Source organism: Pollicipes pollicipes, unplaced genomic scaffold (assembly GCF_011947565.3).
Source record: "Pollicipes pollicipes isolate AB1234 unplaced genomic scaffold, Ppol_2.1 Scaffold_4002;HRSCAF=4701_pilon_pilon_pilon, whole genome shotgun sequence".
In the NCBI taxonomy this organism is placed as follows: Eukaryota; Metazoa; Arthropoda; class Thecostraca; order Pollicipedomorpha; family Pollicipedidae; genus Pollicipes; species Pollicipes pollicipes.
This window is the reverse complement of record NW_023596420.1, coordinates 15,948,936-15,972,942: the sequence shown is the minus strand read 5'-3', so window position 1 is coordinate 15,972,942 and position 24,007 is coordinate 15,948,936.

The window sequence follows — 24,007 nt, the reverse complement described above, 5'->3', positions numbered from 1 at the left end:
CCGTGTTGCAGAGACGCGTGCCCGACTTCAGCGTTGCGTGCTCGCCGGCACATTAAACGCCGGAGTTCGTGTCACGACTGAGAGGATTTTGGTCCAGCACTCGAGGCTTGAGCCAAAAGCTCATACCAGGTGTTCTTATCGTTTGAACTGATAAACTGAACGCTGTAAACAGGCCATATATGGCATCGCTACCGCATTTCTATTCTACTCTTGACCTGAAAATGCATGAGCCTGCACCAATGATGGCGCTGACTGCAGCTTTTGGAAGGCCTGACGACACGGCCGAATCGCGCAGATCGGGCTTTTTCAATGCCGTTCTTTTAATGTTCCCTCGCCTTTGAGAGTCATCGCGAGAGCCAATCGAAGGCCGTTGTGCCTGGAAATCGTCTTCATAAACGCCGGATATGAACGACTTGACAGTGATATTTGGCTTGGCCTTGATCGCGGCATGGCGAATTAAATGCAGGATTTGAATGGCATTATTATGGTGTCATCGGTGCCTGGATGACCTTGAAAAAGTCGCCCGAAAACATCTGCACATCTTCGCAGGCATGTGGTTCAGAACCTACAGGGATCTAGGTCTTAACAAGAGCAATGCTTTAAACTGCACCGAATTATCTTTAAGGTGGCTATTTCAGTTCAAAACCCCATGCAAATGTGGAACACTGCCTTAAAGCTGGTGTAACACCGGGATCTAAAAGCAAAGATTTGCCCTCTTTTAAAGCTCACGATACTGTAATGACCAAAACTGAGGTTCATCGATGGGGTGTTTTCATACAAAGAATGCCTCGCTTTCATTCTGATGGAGCGTATAACAGCGCTGATGACTTACCTACAGACGTTTTAAATCACAACGTTTATATCGCAAATCGCAAGTTTTATCTCTGGGATAATCGGAAGCCACGTGCATGCTGTTTGCATTATGAGTTCAAAGTTTGTTACGCTGAATTATTGACTTTTAATATACCAGGAAGTAATGATTAAATTACTTTATCGTTCGCATATTCGTTCTATTGACAGTACTCGGCGCTTCAAGCTGGGTTCATGATTAAATCATGTGCTCTGAGGGCACTGGCCTCAATAATAATAGGGAAAAGGTCAGATCAATTGATCTGATCGTGAGCCGAGCTTCAGATATGGAGCACTGTCAATATAACCAGCGCTTGCACTATGACGTTGTTTAACCATTGCCTCGTGGTGTTCTGAATGCCGACAACTAAGCACAAAAATTGTGAAGTCATAACGCCGAAAACCAGGAGCTGAAGGCGTTTCCCTTTGATATTCAGTGTTGCTTGCCGTTATTTTCCAGGTTCGTCGCTTATTTATCGGTGAGGTCGCCTGTCCTATGTCGGTGAGCCAGAAAAAGAACTGTGGGAATTGAAGGAGAAACGGGAGTGAAAGGTGGGTGGCGAACGTTGGAGATTAATTTCCAGAGCTATTTGCTAGTTTCGTGGTCTTGAAAGCCGCTTATTTCGTAATGACCGCGTGACAATTCCTTCACTTCCAAGCCGCTATGATATGTATCCAAACGGCTCAGAGTTTGTGCCAGGCGCGCGTTGGAGTATCTAGAGCGGTAACGGTAACCATCATTATTGAGCTTTTCAGCACAGTTGGCAGCAGAAGACAATTTTTGGTGTCAAAATCGCTTCTTTCTCGGATCATAGAAAGAAGCGATTTTGTTGAAGTCCGAGATGCATCACCCCGGGTCCCTGCTAAGTCACCAAATTTGTCCTTCCAAAGAGAGAAACACATAATGGTAGGAAGCCATGTTGCGGCCCCAATGCATGCTAGAAATTCGGACTCTGCCAAGGTTGTTCCAGCCTCAGTTCAGACCGCGTGACCGGTGGGGTAATGTCCGTGCAACAGGTTGTCGATTAGCGAGGACGACGGCCTCAAATATATTTTGCGAGCAAAATGACGTGGGAGCTCGTGCCGAAAATGTGAGAACGCAACAACCTATGTACAGTTTTAACAAGTGTTGATAGCGTTTCTACTTGTGGTTAGTATATTTTGCTAAGCGCACAGTGATTTGGGCCAGATCTTTATCTATGTGGGAGAATCACAAATCTTATATTTCTTTTTCGTCCTCACCAGTTGAAACATTCTGTTACCAAGCCCTGTCCAAAGCCCATTTATCGGCAGTAAGGCACGAAAGGCACGAAACATAAGGCTCTGAAGTGGGCGGTGGGCGAAATGGAGTGCATGCACTACGCTCAGGCACTACGAATAGCCAATTTGCGATGTGTCAGAGAGGCGGGGCAGGCGCGCTGCGCCGGTCGGCTGGCACGCGAGCACCTCCGCGAGTGAGGCAGCAGCTGGCGGCTGCTGTCCGATGCCGCGCGCCAGCTGCTGCCTCTACTGTCAGTTGTTTACTGATGCCGGTTAAGACCAGTTAGGGTACGTGGGTCGAATGGAGCCTACGTCTTCACGCGTCGCCCTGCGGCTGACCGTCATTGAACGATCGGGCCGTAAGTTTCGACCGAGGAGCATCGGCCTGCAGCCTTCACCTCTGACTTTCGAGATATCAGACGGCCTTGGGTCGACAGGTGTGACCGCAAAGCGATAAGTCGCTTTCGGGATTTATCGCCAGTGCTAGCGTTTCTGGCTGTCGGCCTCGTGCCAGGAGGGATACGTACCTGTAAGCGGGGGCTCTTTGGCGGCGTGAAACAGTGTCGTTCGTGGGTGGCCACGGTCCGCTACTCCGCTACTCCGTTACGTTGCAGAATTAGTTTTTCAGTGGGGTGTACCAAACTCGTTACTTTAAAAGACCTGATGGCTATTGCTACTTCAGCAATGTGTTGCTTGATAACAATTAAGTCGTTTTCCCTGTTATTCCATTTGCTCCGTTACTTCTGGTTTTCAGACACAGATGTTACAGAATAATGTCGCCGGCGAAGAAAGCAAGCCATATTTGGGCATGTTTTGTGCGCCGCTTTCTGAAAACATATAGGGCATAGCTAACTATTGCAAAGATTATGAATTTGAGCCACAGGAAAGGGTTCAGATGAGACCATACACAAATATACGAGCAACGGGATTTGTAGGACCTTGGACCATTTGTAAGAGAAATGTTTCCTAACTTAAAAAACATGTTTGATGGAATGGATCGAATTATGAATTCTTCAGGAACAAAAAAAGCATAAAAAACCAACTCGTTTTACATAAGATACGTTCATCCTCAACCCTTATTGTGGAGAGGAGCCTAAAAACGGCTGATAGCTAGCGGTTGGTATCGCACTTATGGTGAGCAGTAGGCACAGTGAAAGTCAAGCTACGGCTGTTGTTAGGGGTAGTAAAAGTGCATTTTTTTCTGCAGTTAAAAATTCTGCAGGAAAAATCGTCGCCAGCAGCGTAACGCGTTACCGCATCACATAAAATGGCAATGAAGTTCATGCCCAGTAGAGACGTCACGGATCAGCCTATGACCAAAAACGTCTTTCATTATGATAATTTTCAATATTATGCAAACAAACAAACCGCTCATTTATTTCATGTTCTGCAACTAATGTCAAGATAACTGCTGCTGCTAAGAATGCAGGCCCACCGGCCTTGACTACAGAATAGCCCGATCACTAAAGCCGTCTTCTTCAACCCTCGGGACTTGCCGGGCCTCACGTTCAACCGCCACCTAAAGCTGGATTTGCTTTCCCCGGCCGCGAAAAGAAAACAGCGAAAGACTCAATAGCCAGGCCAGCTGAAAACATAGCAGAATTCGAGCCGTCGGCACGCAGCACTGGGAGGTGACGTCCAATATGCGGGTCTTCTCGCCGTCGTGTCCCCTCATGAAAATTACGTGTCCGCTTCGAACCCCACCTCAACAGTCGCCAAACTCTTCAAGATACCTTGGGCATGGTCCAAGCTAGGGCGCCACGTGGTACCTGGAGGACCCGTCTCATCGAGCCCAAACAAAAAAGATGTATTGAAATTTGCTAGTTCTTTCTTAGCAACAAACTCGCCCTAAGGAGAGGGAGACGAGGGCAATACGCCCCCCCCCCCCCCAACCCCTATGGTTTTCTGAGGGTACCAGCCCGGTATAGAATGCAGTCGCGCTCAAATCTCTGGTAGCCTCTGCGGCACTCACTACATGTAAGACTTCAAAAGCGTGTCCCCAACCTTTCTCGTGTTGGAGAAGCGATGCTTTTTACGAGCGCTGCAATACGACCAACGGCCGGCGGGGACCGACGCGCGGGAAGTGACGATTCCGCGGACCGCGCACGCAAGGCTGGGTGTTTTATTGACGTAGTCCTATATCATAAGCAAGGGATTGAAGCAAATACAAATGCATGCTTTTGTACTCATAACTAAAAAAGAGGCACGTTTGTATGTTCCATGTCTCTCTGCTGCATGGTGTTGTGCATATAAAGATGTGAAACTCAGAAAACGAAACAAAATTCTCAAAAAATATGAGACTTGGTCTTGTGGAGTCATTTGCCATCATAAGGTTACCACTCAATAACAAAGTTTCGTTAAAGACGATGCACTGTATTTTGTGAGACTCTAACTTTGTTAGTTTGCAAACGGCAAGGGATCACCCCCTCCTATCAGTCTGCCTTGTGAAAACCGGCGAATCAAGCTAAGGATCAAAATTGGTGCCCTCCATCCTTTTTGCTTATTTTGCATTTGTTGGTGTAATCACATATATTTTAAATCATAAAAAGCTTCCTTGCACAGTAGTTTGGCATATTCTGATTTTATTGCCGACAGGCATGCATTGGTAGATATTTGATCACCACGTCAAAATTGCCCTTCATACGCTAAGCAGCATGCAAATATAAGTTTACCTGTGAAACTTGCCATGCGTAATGCAGGAGTGTCAATTCAACTAAATTTATAGGACCCTACCCAGCTCCTATGTTAAGTTGGAACCCTCAGTACTGGTCCCCCTCCCACACACAATAGCTTTACCTTGAAAATAACAAAAAATATGAAAAAATTATCTCCAACACAAAAACTATTTCATTTGGGTTCTATTCACTGATCATGACCATTAGGCTGCTCAAATAATTCATAGAAAATATAACAAACAAGTTAAGTACAGAAATTACCCGTAAACAGAAGAGACTAAATCTGTTGACAATCCCATTTAATGGAAGGGCGGCTGTGAGGCCAATGGGTCGCTACCCCCCCCCCCCTACCCCCTCCCCCCTCCACTCCCGTCATTATGCCACCACCAGGCAAATTACGTGTATTTCCGCTATCAATGCATGCTGCATATGAGGAAGGTTGTCTGCCTTTACGACCTACAATTAATATATACAGTGATTATGTTTAGGCACCCATCAGGAAATGTGTTAAGCTCATTGTTAGCAAAGTCAATATTGAAAGACATCACACTTACATTAATGTGAACGGCATGCTCACAAAATCCAGAGAAATTATACATACGAGTGGGCACGGCAGAATGACTAGCCTGCCGACTTTTCGGTTACAATAAAGGTGCGTAAATAACCGACATTGTCCTCAGAGAACCAAATGGCAATCTTTCACAGAGCTCCCACAATTGGACCACAATCCCACAAAACCTCCTGCGATTTGAAGCAGACGTCCTGGCAAATGGGGAGATGGCAGTGGACCCGTACCTCTGGTGCCCGTCCCCATTGTCTACATTTGTTATACCCCTGACTTCTTACTTCTTACTGCCTTTCCATGGGCTACATAATTGGCTATCATATAAATTTCCAGCAACGAATACTATTATTAGCAAGGGTTGAATCGTGAATGTTTGTTTAAGTGCTAACAAAGCGTTGGTGAAATGACTGCATCGCAAGCAGGGGTTAGTTTTTGAAAATGAGTCAAAAACGAGTAATTGAAAAGCACGCAACATTCCCTCGAAATAAGGATGTTTCCAAGATTTTCACACCTCTTCACAAACTTTGGGCGGGGGATGGAGGCATGAACTAAGCAGGAGACTGAGCGCACTCCTTAGCTGTAGATCCTGATCACTAGTAACCGTTCTCAATTAGAACAAAGGCAAAAATGACACAAACTGACACTTCAGAACCGTACCCACTTCGCGCCATTCCATTCCAAGAGGAGTGCCACCAGCTTTCAACACCGAACCGACAGTTCTCAAATGAGGTAAGGCTGGGCGCTAATGACTGCTAAAATGAGTCAATAAATTTGTATCGGCGTTTTGAAAAGGCGATCTGGATAATCAATGATCAATTTGTACCCTGATTGGATCGTCTCGCTGGTTTTCCCTGAGCTGCCAATGCCTGTCGTCGCTGAGGACAGGATGTTGAATCGCCGTATCGCCAACGACCAAAAATTCAACCCTAGGTAAGTATTTACGACACTGCAATACGAATGCCGCTTGCAAAGTTGTTTTCTATTAAAAGTCACCGCCCACTTCATATCAGTCGCGTCGCTACGATTAGAACATGCCCTTGCCGCCCGAAAAATCCCTATATCTAGGTCTTTTTCAGTATTTTGTAACTGTCTAGTTTGGGACACTGAGAGGCGGCTGGTAAAAACAGCGAGTCGGCCGACCGGCCAACCCATAGGAGTACACTGACTTGTCGGTCTGTCACTCAGCGGAACGACCAACTAAAAATCATGGATACGCTTGTCACCGCGTTGGGATTTAGTCTAAAATGATACCACTGTGCGCAAGGTACGGCAGAGGGACGGGACGGACATGATACCACTGTGCGCAAGGTACGGCAAAGAGACTGGAGGGACAGGTTTGGTTGTGCCGAGTTACGAAATGTATTGCCATGGCGGCATAATCTCTATGTACTGAGGTCGCATGTTAGGCTATACAGTATGCGCTGCCTTATTTTGCAGTGACCAAAAAATCCAAAAAATTCCAAAAAAAATTGACAACACCAAAGACGTCACCAAAAAATTCTGACAACAACATTTGTGGCACCAAAGGTGGCTTGAAAATATACCTTCGAGTCGTCGAACCTATTCACCAACTCAGCACGTTTAACCACTCCTGGCACTTGTTTACCTTCTCCTTTAGCGGCATACTGACCACGTCAGATGCTATGTGAACAAAGTTCATAATACACATTCGGTGAACAAAGTGAGACATGAGTTTTGTTTACATGTGCATGTAAGCGGGTTTCTTTTCACCCGAGCTTTGTACCATCGCTAGAGTTGAATACAACAGACTAGGGAAACAAACCGAAACGAAACCTGATTATCTAACATTTCGCATGCTATTTAGAGAAACTAACAGTACAGTGAACTGGAGCATTTTCAAGCAATTTTCCCAGAGAATCAGAATAAGCAATAACTGAACCATATTTCTAAAGTAACCGAATATCGGGTAAAAGAGTTAATTTTAACTGCAGTACCCGCCTACAGTATCGTCTCCGTAAGCTTGTATCCGTTTCAAGGACTTTCAGCTTCGCGACGTTTGTCAGAATTTTAACACTTTAACCATTTCATATCCCAGTATATTTTAAGTTACATCGTCCGTATATTTGTTTCTATCTATTCTTTCTATTTTCTTTACGGGAGAGCAGTATTTAAATCAGACCCTGCGTTTTAAGGAAACGGAACGCAGTTCGTAAGTGATGGACATTTACGCATAAATGTCTCAAAGGTCTTTGTGCGTCACTGCTTAACGACACACGGTGCCTAACATATTTCAGACATGCTGGTACACCACGGCGCTCTTTCAGTCCTTCAAGTGCTTTTTTCCAATTGTGATGATCCCCCTGAAATGAATTCCGAAGCTATCTGTCCTTATCCGTTATATATCATCAGACATATTTCTTGCTCATCGCCTCACAATTGGCAAACTTCCGAGTCAACTGTGTTTCCATATACTCCATGGATAGGTGCTTAATAATATCGACAGGTGTAATTTGTGGGTCAGTGTGCAACCCTCTCTCTCTCTCTCTCTCTCTCTCTCTCTCTCTCTCTCTCTCCTCTCTCTCTCTCTCTCTCTCTCTCTCTCTCTCTCTCTCTCTCTCTCTCTCTCTCTCTCTCTCTCTCTCTCTCTCTCTCTCTCTCTCTCTCTCTCTCTCTCTCTCTCTCTCTCTCTCTCTCTCTCTCTCTCTCTCTCTCTCTCTCTCTCTCTCTCTCCCTCTCTCTCTCTCTCTCTCTCCCTCTCTCTATATCTCTCTCTCTCTCTCTCTCTCTCTCTCTCTCTCTCTTCTCTCTCTCTCTCTCTCTCTCTCTCTCTCTCTCCTCTTATCTCTCTCTCTCTCTCTCTCTCTCTCTCTCTCGCCGCTCAGAACGCCGCAGTTTCCCGGTTTGCTGGCAGGCGGAGGTCGACGGCTGCCGCTGGGCTGCTGGAATAATTATAAACCCTGGTATACTACACACGGATCGCCGGAGGTCGACAGCTGTCGCTGGGCCACTGGAATAACTACAGATCCGCTGGTATACTACACACAGATCGCATCAAGCCGGCGTGCGCGGACCCGACCGGTAAAAGTTGTCGTGCCGCTGGTGCGATGCTATCGCCAGCTGGCCGTCTCACGGCAGCGCCGAAAAACACGGCAGCCTCGAGCCAGGCGGCACACCTGGCACCCGGCAGCCTCGTTAAGTCATGCGCCTCACGCCGCTCACCCAGCTGCCGGCCGCGCTGCTGGCAGTTAGAACAGAGATAAATCCGTCCGTGATGTGAGCGAGTGGCGTTGAAGAAAGATATGGTGCTGTGTGATTGACATCTTTTGACCCTCAATGTGATTTGAACTTGCATGTGCGACGGGTGTGCACTGACGTGGTCCAGTTGCTGTTCTCTTGAGGTCCAGGTTGGCGTGTTTAACCTGACTTACCACGCACGTCTTATTGAAAGGCATGAACATTTATAAATGAAGATGAGCAAGTTAATTTCCCCACGAAATTCTGGCTTATAATATGCGCAGTTTCTGTTCCCGACCTAGGATTGCGATCATAAGTGGCTGGTTCTTGTTAATCGTCCCTTTAACGGTGGTCTATTTGGTTTCCCATAAAAGCTTTCAGATTTGCCGAACTGCACTGACAAAATTTAAGAAAGAAAGACATTCAGCTTTGGTTTAATTCGGCTTTATGAGTTCGAGGTTATCGTGTTAAGTTAATGACCCTCAATACACCAGAGGGTACTTCTAAGTATTGTCACCGTCACCATAATAATATCGTCGATATGATTCGTCCACATAATCCCTCAGGACCATGGCACCGTTAATATAATCGATAACTAACACTTCTTCGTCGTTTAGCCAGTACCTCTTGAGATGCTGGAGGCCATTTAATCAACCCAATAACTTTCAGCTCATAATACCCGAACAAGTTCCATACAAGACTTCAATATCGTATATAGCTCCACTTTCCAACGTACCCTGATATGATAAGACATAAACAATGTCAGGTCTCTGATACGCACGGATGATCATAAATGCACATCGGACTAAGCGTGGTTCTTTGCGTAAGTCCCTTTAAATTATGTTCTCCGGAACGTTACTGCTCCTTTCCTTTTCCAGCAGCACTGCCCCCCCCCCCCCTCCCTCCTCCACCCCACTTCCGGCATGCCAGAGGCGTTAATCGATCGCCATAGACCCTGACCTAATATGTATCTTGGCGGGGTGTAGCTTCGCAAAATAGCTGGGGACTGGACAGTGGAAAAATGACGCAACCTACCCCAGACTACGCCAACAAACGTGTTTCTCCTGGATCCCCCTTCCCCGACTGAACAAGAGCTACATCCCTCTCCTTCAGTTCCAGTTGTCGTTAACGCACGGTTCGTCCGGAGACGTTATTGGTGTTTTCGGCCGACTGGATGTCGTTCCATACGCGGTCAGTGCTCATTTTGGACTAAAGTTTCACCAAAGGCAAGTGAACTTAGTTAGCATCTAGCCCTCACTCTTCGCGGCTTCGTTGTACGCACTTTGTTTATTACTGTCATAAAATTGCATTCCTGACAGCTTTATTCCGTCACCTAGAAGTGCCATTTTGTGACAAAAGGTCACCATAGATTGGCGACTTGGAGATGCATTTACGGCCAAGTGACTCAATACAGTAACCTCATGCTTAAAAATAGTCAGCATGACAGCCACATTTGCAGCGGGCTCGATATGTAGGCGTAACTTAACCGTGACATCGGGAGAAAATGGCACGTGATTTAACGCGCGTTTGGTTCGGGGGAGGCTTAATCTGGCACCCCACCGCGAAAGCTTTTGTTACAGATAACTTCCAACGACGTGGTGGAACAACATTTAAATTTGCATAGCTGTAGGCAACTCAATAGCCGACTTTTTCCTCTAAAAATTACGCACACCTAGCAGGGTCGCTGACCAACAGCAGAACAAACTCAGGCCATGGCTCTCAGCGAAAGCAATTCCGTGGTGAGTGGTTCACTATGATGGGCGAACGTAGTGTTAGACGATTTCATTCAACTTTGAGATTACTTCTTGGGCGATTAAATTGTAAAATTCGGATCACGGCTAATTCCAGTGACCTTGGGTTAGGTATAGAGGTCAGATTAAGCTTTAAAACCTAGCTGCATTATGACTGGAAAACTTTCTTGATAATGTAATGTTTTCGTCTATTTTAAATTTCTGGACCAAAATTATGTAAAAATAGTTGCTATTTTGACCTCTTAAAGGTAAAGAAAGGTCGCTGACTTATAATAACCTCGATTAACAATTGTATTTGGATAGCATGACATTTACAGTACTTCTTGGTGCCGATTGTAAATACAAATACCCAAATCATCCCGAACGTTTTTGGTAAGTTTTACCTTTTAAAAGTCAAAACATGAACTGACCGTACATGACCACCAGTGTCATTTTGTTTGTAAGTGGTATCCTCAGTAAGGTTGGTTGCGAGATCTGAGGACACTTTGAAAGCCAACATGGAAATTGTTCATGTTTAGCATTATTTGAATCGTCCGCTTATGATCTAGTGGCCTGTAATTTTTTGCACCGGTGGGTTCGCATCAAGCACCACCCTCCTCAAAAATTTGGTGTCTCTAGATTTCTTGGCTTTTGAGATCTCAGGGGGTAAAATACCTTCCCCCACCCTTTCCCGGCCGCGACGCATATAACCGGCCACTCGAGCGCTTGCTCACTCAACCTTGACCCTGACACCATGGGCATAAATAACCCTCGTTCACAGCACAGCACAGTTTACAGTCTACCACGATGCAGGCTTAGGGGCATACGGCTTCATTCTAAAATCGATTGCGATGTAGTGACTCCGATTACAAAACTGTAGCGTAAAACCATTCCGTCGGCTTAACGAAAACTCTTACAGCGGCTTTACTGACAAGACAACTAGATATAATTGCGCTCCGTGTGTCGCACGTAAAAACTGTAGGATTTGATGTATCATATCACTTACATGCTATTTAATTCTGCTCAGTGATGTCTTACTTTACTCAAATTTGGCTCCGACTCCGAGCGAAAGGTCGAAGGGATGAGCTCTTCCCGGATTCAAACAAATTTCGGTTGTGCCCTTCGTCAGCTGCAACTCCATTTGGAGTCGAGCACACTTGTGACTTCATTGTTCGTTGGTGCTGTTCAGAACTGCAAGAACATGAGAGATATCACCCGATTCAGTTATAAGTCGAGCGGAGCTCCGCAGAGGCCATGTGAACATCATCAAGCATTAACCAGAAGGCAACTGCAGTGCTAATGGCAGCATTTTATACGAGTGAGGTCAGAGATGTTTAATTTTTTCCCCCTGGTAACAGCCACCGTAGTGGTGTGGTCTCACCAGATGAGCCACGAGGTTCTTGAGTGTCTTGTTACTCAATCCGTGATTCCGGGGCTTTGAAATGTTCCCTGCTCCTCTTCATAATTTGATAAATGGACACCAATCTTTCACGCCATGACTCTGAGAACAATCAAATACTTAAGCCCGGCCAACTTTGCTCTCTCTCTCTCTCTCTCTCTCTCTCTCTCTCTCTCTCTCTCTCTCTCTCTCTCTCTCTCTCTCTCTCTCTCTCTCTCTCTCTCTCTCTCTCTCTCTCTCTCTCTCTCTCTCTCTCTCTCTCTCTCTCTCTCTCTCTCTCTCTCTCTCTCTCTCTCTCTCTCTCTCTCTCTCTCTCTCTCTCTCTCTCTCTCTCTCTCTCTCTCTCTCTCTCTCTCTCTCTCTCTCTCTCTCTCTCTCTCTCTCTCTCTCTCTCTCTCTCTCTCTCTCTCTCTCTCTCTCTCTCTCTCTCTCTCTCTCTCTCTCTCTCTCTCTCTCTCTCTCTCTCTCTCTCTCTCTCTCTCTCTCTCTCTCTCTCTCTCTCTCTCTCTCTCTCTCTCTCTCTCTCTCTCTCTCTCTCTCTCTCTCTCACGCACGCACGCACGCACGCACGCACGCACGCACGCACGCACGCACGCACGCACGCACGCACGCACGCACATACACACACATACATGCACTCCTTTCTTCCATTCGTTTGAGAGCTCTGGAATTATTGGTTCCATACCTCCAAGAGCTTTCAGGCCCTGCCTTCTCTTGGTTGCTCTCTCTCCATGCGTTGAAGAGCTTAAGAACGTCTGCTGAAGCTTCCCCGCCTGACGGATCGGAGAGACTGTGACGATTGAGACATCCCCTAGCACTCAGTCTGCACATGCCAACATTGAGAAGTCCCGCGCTCTTTGCATATATTTTAGCATGCGATGTCATCGAGTCATGTCCGACATATCGAGTTGTGCGGATGAGGACACGACGGCGGGATTTCACGGCACGTTTTTCCACATGTCGCCTTTGGCGGAAGGCTATAGGACTTTTAGCTGGTCGTGCAGCGTACCGAGCATAACGGGGAACGATCAGCCAGCTTGCTGCTGCGGGATCTCGCAACGCCCACAGACCGCTATATATCAGCGCTGCGATCAGATCCTTAACATGACGCCTCGTCCATCAGGCTGGCAAACGATCCACACTCGCATCACGGTAGTCACGCTGAGCCTATGGCCTTGCTTAGGCAACGGCCGGATTACAAAGACGTTCGAGATGCTGACGCTGTCGCGAAGCACGGGCTCGCATTCCTGCCGCTCCGCCACTTAACATGCAGCGTTCGTGCGCGCGTGGCATTGTCACCCCTCATCCCGGAGCTGCAAGGTCGGCAGGAGGACGCCCGCCGCGCGGGCGGTGACCTCGTCCGGCTGGGACGAGCCGGCATGAGCGGACAGCACCAGTCAGCTCCTCCACGTCGCACGGACAGAGGCCTCACAGACCAGTTACTCTGAGAGAGAGAGGGAGAAACGGTAGCTCCGCACCCCAAACGCACTGACTGTTCGGGTAATCGCGTTAGGTTGCGTGAGTCGCTGTGAGCAGAAAGCGGTCACTGTTCGGGTGTTGTGAGCGGGCGTCAGAATTCGCTCGTGGGATACCTACATTTAACTCACTGCTACCTTGTAACGTTATAGATTCCATTGGCGCTGTGGCACGCTATAAGACAATAGCTGGGTCGCTGAGGTGTGTGCTGTCGCTGGAGATTCACGGGAAAAAGCGCAGCAGTGCGTTCGCAGAGTACCTCAAGCCGTACTTCGGCGCGGGAGTGATGCCCCGAAGCAGCTATGGATTTCTGGCGCAGCCGGATCCCACCCAAGGCCATCAAGACTCGCAGTGAGATCAGGGGCCTCAGAAGGCAATCAGGCGGCGTTCGGTAGCTCAAACAGAGATCGATGGAGCCTTATACCGACGGCCAGGGCGTCTCGAACTGTTCCGAGATCTCAGAACACCAACGCCCTCCAAACAACCCATCGGGCCGCAAGGTAGTCACAATTTTGCTAAAGAGTACATGACCCCCAGAAAAACTAACTTCACAAAATTTCGTTTTGCCATGGCGGACCTCAGGTCACAGCCAGTGATGGGGATTGGTTTCCAGCTTAAGGTCATGAAAAGATCTACGTTACACCGACTTCTACTGTTCGACGCACAGCAAGGGACTGGGCCAGGTTACGTTACGTTAAACTGGCTAATGTTGTCTGATAGCAAAGCAAGAAAAGCGCGCGAAGTTACGTCAATCCGGCTCATTTTTTCCGGTAGCAGCTGCTAATTAAAACAACAATAATACACGTATTTGATTTATCATTGACGGCACGCTTGGATGGCAGGACCATATCATGGCAGCACGATCTCCACGCAGCCAACGACGGACCCTCCGCTCGGCGGCCGGTTCTGCCAGCGACTGAAGCTGGACCGCTCCACCGCGGCACGAGGAGAGGCAGCATCTTCAAGACTGGCCGGCGTCATATCTTGTGTTGTAAGGGGCCTTGATTTATCTAAGTCGCACAGGCAGTCCATATGTGCACGGAAAACCGCGGTGGGAGGGATAACAGGTCGTGTCAGTCTGGGGCGCTGGACATGCCTGTGACACTTGTCACCATCGAGGGCTTTGGTGAGGCCGATAATAAGAGGTGGAGAGGGTCATGAAGCACCTTTTCTCCTAGAACAGCCTCCCTTTGCTCTAGCTTTGCCAATGGGCTAGTTAAAGCCACTAGGCTAGAAGAAAGCTTTGGGCAGCAGAGCACTACTCATTCAGTGCGGCACAGAAATGCACCTTGGCCAATCATCAATCACTGGGCCACTGACACGCCACCTAGCGAGAGGTCCTTCAATGCCGATAATTTCCAGAAATATTCACCAAAATTGCCCATTGGGCACAGATTTATGCTCCATCGCACATTTTCTTGTTCCAGTCAACCCACAGATCATTCAGAGACTTCACCGTCTTTGCGGGGACGCGGTCTGTCATCGCACCGGCTTATACTGTCCTATAAAGCTGATGCAGCATGCGATGTCGCCACTTATCTTGGAAAGCACTCCAGAATGAATTGTTCCCTTTGGAAGCTCACCACGGGATTGATATGAAGCTGCTGCTTTTCCGAATTAATCTGATGAAAAAGAGAGGCCCGGCGGTAATACCTTGGAACGATGCAACGATTGATGGATAATCTGTTCGTCTGAGAGCAGTGGCAGGCAAACCAGAACACAAATTTCACATGTCCGCTGCAGCTGTCTGCAGATACCGTAATATCATGCAGTGTTGGCGTTTTGACACGATGCACCTAATAGCATACTAGGATCGTATGCGTATAATATCAGTCTTTCCTAAACGCATCCGATGGAGCTTCCAATCGTGGCTAAACGCCGCATATATTCGACGCAAACTCCACAAGAATACCGTAGTGTTTCACTACGTAACAAGGTTGATGAGATGCCTTGAAACTTTTTATCACTATACCCTTGAATAGACAGGCTTTTGTAGAATGGCTGTCCTCGCGGTTGCTTCGAGGCTTGTTAACTCGCGCCCGGCCAGAGGGAGTTGACTTCCTCCCCCCCCCCCCCCTCCAGCAACGGCAAAAAATGAACGTTTGCAGCAACACAAAATTGCCAGGATCTGTTTATCTTTCAATGCGGCATCCCTTGTGCAAATTTTAAGCTTTGACCTACCAAGATCACTGATCTCGGTCAGGTAAAACAAATCAACTTCTAAAAAGGTTCGGTCACACAAAGACCACGTTAAAGATGTTTGAGCGCACAGCTTTTGTGGGTCATTCGTCATTGCGCAAACTTGTTATTCATGGAACAGGATAGTACCAACACTTCGTTTAGTTCAGATTTCTTGAAACACGCATGGTCAGCGACGTATAAGCAGGTAAGTTTTTACTATTTTTGGTAAATAGTGCGAATTTGTATGCATTTTTATGTTGTTTCGGTGTTTGTGTAAGGGGGAAAGAATCTAACTCACATGCACAACCATCACATGACAACCAGCACAAGGCCCTGGCCTAGATCATGAGCTAGCACTATGGGTGCCTTCTGCAACACATACTGAACTCAAAATGGGCAGTTTTATAGGACAATTTTGGTCGCGGAACTTAAATGTTTCACTTAAAGAATGCTTTGATATCATTCTCATGCACGATGAGGTCACAATAGGTCATGAGATGATATGCGGGGCCACATTAGGTCACTCAAGGTCAATGGCCTTTGTTGTCAGTAGCGAGGAGAGTAGATGAACGAGTGCGACGCGTGTGATCACGTTCCTATCGTGTTCGTGAAGCTGATGGTGCGTAATTTTATGTCCCAACGTGTTTGTTCTCAATTTGATACAAATACATTACCAAGCGTCAAAGGAATTTTGCATAATCGGCCCCTGAGGGGCCGATTGTTGATTGCAGGGGCCCCCTGAAAGCGGCCCCTGAGGGGGCCGCGGCGAGCCGCGGCCCCCTCAGGGACCGCTCCGCGCGGTACATGCGGCCAAGCGGCGAGCCGCAGCCCCCTCAGGGACCGCTCCGCACGGTACATGCGGCCAAGCGGCGGGCCGCAGCCCCCTCAGGGACCGCTCCGCGCGGTACGTGCCGAGCAAGCGGCGAGCCGCGGCTCCCTCAGGGACCGCTCCGCGCGGTACATGCCGAGCAAGCGGCGAGCCGCGGCCCCCTCAGGGACCGCTCCGCGCGGTACATGCGGCCAAGCGGCGAGCCGCGGCCCCCTCAGGGACCGGTCCGCGCGGTACATGCCGAGCAAGCGGTCACGGGACCCCCAGCGGGCCTCTCGGCTTACTCGACGCTGATGCATGCATTCGAACTACATAAGAAAAGGAGTTGGACATACTTGCTGATTATTACGGAATAGACGCGTGATCGAATATCTCAAGGACAACGCCGTGACCGAATCCGCCATGGTGGAATCGTACAATCTGCCCCCTGCCCACCACCAAAAACATGCATCTTCGAACAGTTTACTTCAGTTCTATCCACCAGCAGCCCAGGCATTGTCGGTCAGCAGACCTTGTGGCTATCACTGATTACACATCGTGTGAAAGTACATCGTACATCGTACATCGCACCATGTTTCGTTTCGATGGCGATGCGTCAATCAAAACATCCCAATCCAGGGAATGTAGACGTGGCTTAACCATCGGCGCATAAGTTAGTCCCAGCAGCTGAGTGGGTTGTAAATCCCTCTCCTCTGCCAGCCTCGCCGACACCCAAGCAGCGAACTCGTTGGGCGGTTGAGACTAATTTGTCAGCTGCCTGAAGAAAGGGTCGCGCCGAGCTGGAAGTGAAATGGCTCTGTTCATGTAGCGGAGGGACTTTATTATGTTTCAAATGTAGTGCAGCTGAATCGTTCCTTATCTGCTTTTGGTGACCATGGAGCATGTCGTGCTGCAATGTATGTTGATACGTGCGCTAATCGTGCTTCTCGTACAAGCTGTAAGAGGTGTTTTATAGCATCGTACAAGTGTGACAAAGCTTTCTATTGTAAGCGGTAAAAGTTTAGAACTTAGTCTCACATATTTAATCTCACATATTAAAGCATCCGGATCACGGCAAACGCAATTTGTTCTGCAAGATTCGACACTAGCCCAAGTCCCCTCAAATGTGAAACGGCCCGTTTAACTGTTAGGGGTGCCTCGCCGCCAGAGCAGGTTTGCAGGCGCTTGAAGAACGCAGTTTGCCGCCTTATTTAACATGATGGTTAAACAAACGATTTTCTGAAATGAGCGCACTTACAGGGGCGTATAAAACATTTAACAAAAGAGAGACATAACTTGAGACCTGCTCTGAAAAGAGAAGCTTTAGTTGGGTGATGGCAGGCGCGCGAGATCCTTGCGTGGTGTATGACAGCATCTCTCTTCAATCTACCTATTTGCTGTGTCTACCTAGATTTTTCCATCGCTGACATCTACGCACATCGATATTATTGTATGTAAAAAATTGATGGGGAGGGACTGGGAAACGTGCCCCGTTACCCAACTTTGAACTTGGGCACGTGCTGTTATGAATAAAGTCAGTCGGGTACAGCGCCAACCGATAATGATACTTACCCAAGAATCTTGTTCCAAATCGCCGAAAAGAGCGATCTCGAATTTGTCCTCAAACACGCAGGTGTGGCAGCGGTTTTGCTTCCCTTCACTGTGGAGGGCGACAAAACGCCCAAGCTGGAGAGAGTTAGGATTTCATACAACTGTCATCGAACACAAAATGTTTTTGTTTGAATTTTTAGGGAGTTTTTGGTTTGTCCGAAAGCATGATAATTTAGTTTCAGTCACAATAAGCCAGTTTTCACCATTACTGGAAGACTGTCATTTGTTTTTATGTCTTTCACCATCAAGGTGTTTGTCGTTTTCTTCAGCGACATACAGCCTCCGCGCCCAGGCGCTTTGTCTCGTGACTTACGACATACTCTCAACATGAAGCACTGCTTACGTGTCCAGGAAGTCGAAAGGAGATCAGGAAGCGCACGAGGCAGACGAGTGCGCTAACACGAATCATCACGCATGCAATCGCAATATCAGGAGATTCACAATATCCGGCCGGTCATGAGATTCTACCGGTACCTCCGGTAATCGAGGCAACCAGGACGCCGGCAACCTCCAGGAGACTTCCAAAGGATCGCAGGGCAACGGTGGCGAACAAGGCGCCCTTGGATCCCCATGTGTCTTCCATGGCCTTCGTGGGATCTCGGTACGACCAACTGATCTGGAAGGTGTGCTGGGTTCCCGGACTACAGCTTTCGATGGGAAAGGACGACAAGGAGGAGCCAAAAAGCTGCGAGTTCTCTGTAACACCATTAGAGTTCGAAGCAATAAAAACGCCGCAGTGTGCTTCGGCGGCTCCCAGCTTCCGAGCAAGACGATGGATGCTTAGAAACTGCGACCAACTTTGACTGCGAAGAGCGGGGTTGCCCAGCCAGGAATTTGCTGATGGAAAGGTGAGGAAAAGTTGGGGAAAGCTGTGGAAACCCCGAAATTATCTAACGGGATTGAAAGGTGCTTGGGGTTTCCCAAGCTTTCCCCGACCAAAAGCCTCTATCGTTGCCCATGGCTTGGGAAGCTTGGCATTTCCCCCAACATCTCTGACTGCCAGATCCAATATTTGCTTAGGAAAGTCATTTTCAGTGCGTGATCGGTATAGCCAGCTTTGAGAACCCTGGGGATTCCCTAACCGGTCTGGAGAAGTGCCCTGGGGAAATGTTGGCAAATCCCGTTTGGATTCAAAATTTTGCAGTTCGTTATCAGTATAAGCAGCTCTAGACACGCTTCAGTCACCTCGCTTGGGAAAATATTGGGAAACGGTCCGGAATAGGTTGGAAATCCCAACCAAAGTGTTCCACTTTCGGGGCTGATCCAAAGCATTCCCCAACTGGCAAAGTAAGGGACAGTTGGAAGATCCCGGTTGGGATCGGACCGAAATCGCTGGCTGCTTCGAAACAGCAACATATCACCTGGGAGCACAGCAGCATGAGGAGGCAGGGGCAGCGTTACTGCGACTGGCAGTCTCGGGACGCAACACTACGGCCACTCAGCCGACCGGCGGCCGCGGAGAGAGTGGCCGCCGGCTCCGGGCTCTGTCGGCGCCGGCGCTGGCGCCGCCTTTCATTGCGGCCGCCGAGAGTGGCGAGCACCGCCTGACCGGCGCCAGCATAAGCTGCGGCCGACGAGCGCGCAGACGTTCGGACAGAGGCGGCGCCGACCCGGCTAACATGCAGACAACCGGACAGAGGCGGCGCCAGGCCGGCAAACGTGCGGACAGCTGGACAGGGGGGGCGCCGGGCCAGCAAGCGTGCAGACAGCTGTGCAGAGGAGGCTCTGGGCCGGCTAATGTGTAGACAACCGGACAGCGGCGATGCCGGTCCGGCAAACGTGCAGACAGCTGGACAGGGGCGGCGCCGGGCCGGCTAACGAGCAGACAACCGGACAGAAGCGGCGCCGGGTCGGCTAACGTGCGGACAGCCAGACAGAAGCGGCGCCGGACCGGCAGCACGTGGCTCCGGCTCTGTCGGCCCACCCGGCGCGGTGAGGCGATGACCGGCTCCTCTATCGCGCCAAGCGAGGCCGAAGGGACGAACAGAGGTGAGGCAGTTGACGCTGCGGCGTGGGCGGTGTTGGAGAGTCCCGCTCGGGCTCGGCAACGTGTGTTTAGGCTGTCCTCGCCGCGGAAGGAAACCTGATGTGGCCTCGGGGAATGTCATCAATCACGTTTAAGTCTGGTGGTTATCTGCTCTTGACTCGACGACTCCTGTGAATGCCGCTGGCGTTGCATGCATGCATTATTTTAGTGTCATGCGATAGCTACTTACCATCTTGTTTGCAATAATTACAGCATGCGACCTCGTGTCAAATGTTTAACTTCTTTAAAACCTGGTTAGGCCAGCTGCGTCGCTAGTTGTGACCAATGCCGTTTTCCCAAAAACCTAGAGGGAAGCTCAAGAACGAAATGCTTTGGATGGGTCCCCCGCGTTACCAGAATATTCTTTTCTGGCCATTTTTCGATGCGCATTAGCACATTGAGTCCAAATGTCACATCCGCAGTGCCACAATGAGAAATGTCAATTTTGCAGGCTAAAATCCGCGCGCCTAAGGGTCAACTTGACTCAATAAGTAAAGTTGCTTTTTTCAGATCTTTTGATGCCTTATTCATATGTTCATGATGTTAAGCTTCCCTTAGATCAGCTGCTCGCGTTTGGTAGGCCCTCCCCACGTCACATAGTTGCAGATCTTAATCATAGACGGCGCTGTCATTAGAGTGATATCTGCAAGTTATTTGGGTCACGTATGTTGTCATGGGGCTTCACGACGCACTCAGCTGCTGAGGTTGTATGGCGACGCTTGCCTCCCACCCTGATAGGAAGGGCGGGCAACATGGGGAATCTAACTCCATTCCTCTGGTTTCAAAGAAGCGTAGCTAAACAAGTAGATACACCACCGGTACCCCTTTAGGCTACGTAGGAACATAAAAATCAAGGCAGTGACTTTCTGTGATAACCGTTTTATTTGAGCGTACATGGCATGACCCTTTTTGCCAGCTCTGGAATATTGGAATTGATGTTGGAAAATCTTTTTCGGGTGCCATCCGTCGCATCTGGGAATGCAAGGTCGAAATGTAACGCTTTCGTTGCCAACAGATAAAACTTTGAGGCCACTAGAAGGCCTAGAGTATATCGCAATGTTCTCTGCATATTGTAATTTGTGAATGAGGAAAACTTGCTCCTGACATTGACTGACGGCCCTTTGATGAACTGTTGTCGCTCGCCAGGTCTTATAGTCATAGAGCAGTCGCTCGCCCAGTCATTGATAGTTGATATATGGATATAAATAGAGATGCTTATATGTTTGGGAGTGTCATCGTAGGGATATTTCCAAGTGGTTTAGACCAGGAAGAGAGATGCAGACCACCCTAGCAGTTATTTGTTATAGTTGCTTTATTTACAGACTGCATAGACATTCCCACCAAAGAGACATCTAACTTTCCAAAGGAGTTATAGGGGTGGTCTACAGTTATATGAGGTTTTGAATTGAGAGAGCCATCTTAAAGACCTTTCTGTGCTGTTCACAATCCCGCCCTTCCTAAGGCTTAAGCCCCTGTAGTTTCTGAGCTACAGACCCGCGAAAATGGAAAAGGTATGTCTGGGAGAGTATTTCAGAGCCACCTTGGCATTCATGATGTCATAACTGCGTCATTCAGGTCATGTCATTCCACACGCTATGTGGCGATCAATGCCAAAAAACATTATCGCGGCGCTCATATCTGACGTTCGCGAGCGCGATTTCCAAATGCAACGGACGTCAATTGGCTTTCAATGTTGCGTGAGGTGCGATGACGTAATCAATCCATGACGCATTGATGAGCAATGTACTAAACAGAGAACTGTGCTGTCTGGAGCAGTTTTTCACTTAAAAGTATGCAAATAGTTATAAGTGAGCCTTTTTCATCTTATCTGATGCTTGCTTCCGCACCTTCATATTTGAATAATTCCATTTAAAACGGGCCAATGGCCGAAGGAATGTCTGCTATTTGTTTGCTCGACTCGTCGAGCTTAAGGCAGTTATCATGTTCAATTTCGATTGCCGATTATGATGCCTGCCGTCTTTCCTCCTCCCCCTACCTTCATACCATTGCGCCCAAACGGTCACAACTGGCAGAACAAATCTCTCCGGGCAGAGCTCCCCAAACTCAAGCGTGGTTGAGCAGGATAAATGTTCCAGATGCTGGGAGTGAAGAGCTGCGTGTCAGCAGTGCCTTCGATTATACGCAAGCGCGGATACCTAAATATATGTGTATATATATATATATATATATATATATATATATATATATATATATATAGCATGACAACAAAACTGCAAGCCCATTCCTACATTCTCAACTTTCTCTCGTAATGACCAAAAATGGCCTTGACACGCCCCCCCCCCCTCGTAAAGCGCCAACCACCATCAACTTGATGTCACAAATCCGGTCATTGCCATGGTCACAGCCGTACATTGTTTGTCACAGTGCCCCTGTCGAACCTCCACCTCTGCCCCGAACGTCCGACCCGATGGCATGCTAATCACGTGATGCGTTACGTTCCGAAACGGAGACAGCCAGCAGCCGAAATGGGGGGGGCTGGTCCAGCTGTCACAGCGCGGCGTGGGGGGGGGGGGCTGGTCTGGTTGTCACAGCGCGGCGTGGGGGGGGGCTGGTCCGGCTGTCACAACGCGGCGTGGGAGGGGGGGGGGGGCTGGTCCGGCTGTCACAGCGCGGCGTGGCATCGATAGGGTCGTCGCCTCGTCTGAGAAGGTTCAGAAACCTCTCAATGTTTGGTTTAACGTCTCACAAGAAAGCTGTGGAAGGCTTGGCTTCCGGAGCATGAGCATGCAATGTAAAAGACATCATAGTTTTGAAAAAGTTGATCTACTTAAAGGGAGAACCTGAATATTTTGTGTCATTAAATTGGGTTTCAGATAAACTCTGCGATGAACACTCCAAAATAAATACATGTTGGTATATTGCTTGGTGTCAAACGCGGTCAAATGCGTGACTACATGAACCGAGCTTTTTGACGCCTGCTAAGATTTATAATGTCTTTCTAAATGAGAACTGACGTACATATCTGGAAACTCATAGACGAATAAATTGAGTCAAAAGGCAGCATTATGGAAATGCCTGCATTCGCCGAACCGTGTAATTGCTGTTATGACATTTTTTGTGAGGTTTGCTTCTTCAGCTTTCACCACTTTTGATATTTGTTTATTGACTTTTCTTACCATGATGATGACACGTGGAATATTGAAAGTTTTCATCGTTTTGTATGTTCATACTTAAAGTGGATATGTGTATGGTGGTTTAGGACGTCCAGGTTTTATCTTTCGTTTTGATAACACACACTTTCAGTTTAGAGTGGCCTCCAGGCATGTCTGTTGCCGTTTTTCCGTTCGTTGTATTTCCTTCCGTGAGTTCTGCTGTCGAACACTGGACATGCATGCTTCGTGTTGTTTTTTTTCTCTCAGACAAAGGAGCAGGGATCAGACAATGCGGCCCTACCCTAAACCAGAGCTACCAATGGATCATGGGCAGATGGCGCCCCAATCAAGCCACAGCATCAGCAGGGACGCTTTATCCGCACTGGATCATTTCTGTCGCGGTAAGCAGTACCCGCGATTTTTTTGACTGGCCAACGCACTTAGGACAGCGATGGGGTGGGGAGTTGGTAGTCGGCAGTAGCGGGTTGACTGCCTTTTTCCTGAGGAACCTATGCATGGGTTCTGTGATAGTTCGTGGTGTGTTTTGCTGCGCATGAATCATAATTTCAAATCAGTTACTGATGCTAGTGAGCATGACCAATCAGGCCTCTTTATTTCATAGGTGAAGCGGCATATTTTTTGAGAGGGCGAGGACAATATTTCCTCACCCCGCATTTCTGGTTTTTTGGTGTCGCTCGCAGCAGTTGTGATCTGAGAATTTGGGCTCCCCATGGTGGGGAAGGCGTGAACAAGCATGCATCGACCAGACCACGATATTTATTGTGGTCTGGTCTTTATACATACTTACATCCACATATACATACATACATATATATGTATATATATATATATATATATATATATATATATATATATATCCCCAGAATGACACAAAACATCACCCGTGCACTTGGCATATCAGAATAGAATTGTTGCGTCCTTTGCCCGCTGCCAGTTCGTTACGTCAGAATGCCAAACGCTGAACCATAATGTCAATGTTGTCATTCAACGCAGTTTCCGCTGATTTAATTGATCTGGTTGTCAGCTGCCACACGTGGCAGACAAAGGTCACCTGGAGAGCGCGTGGCCAGCAAATGTCAGCGTGCCAGCCGGAGGTGC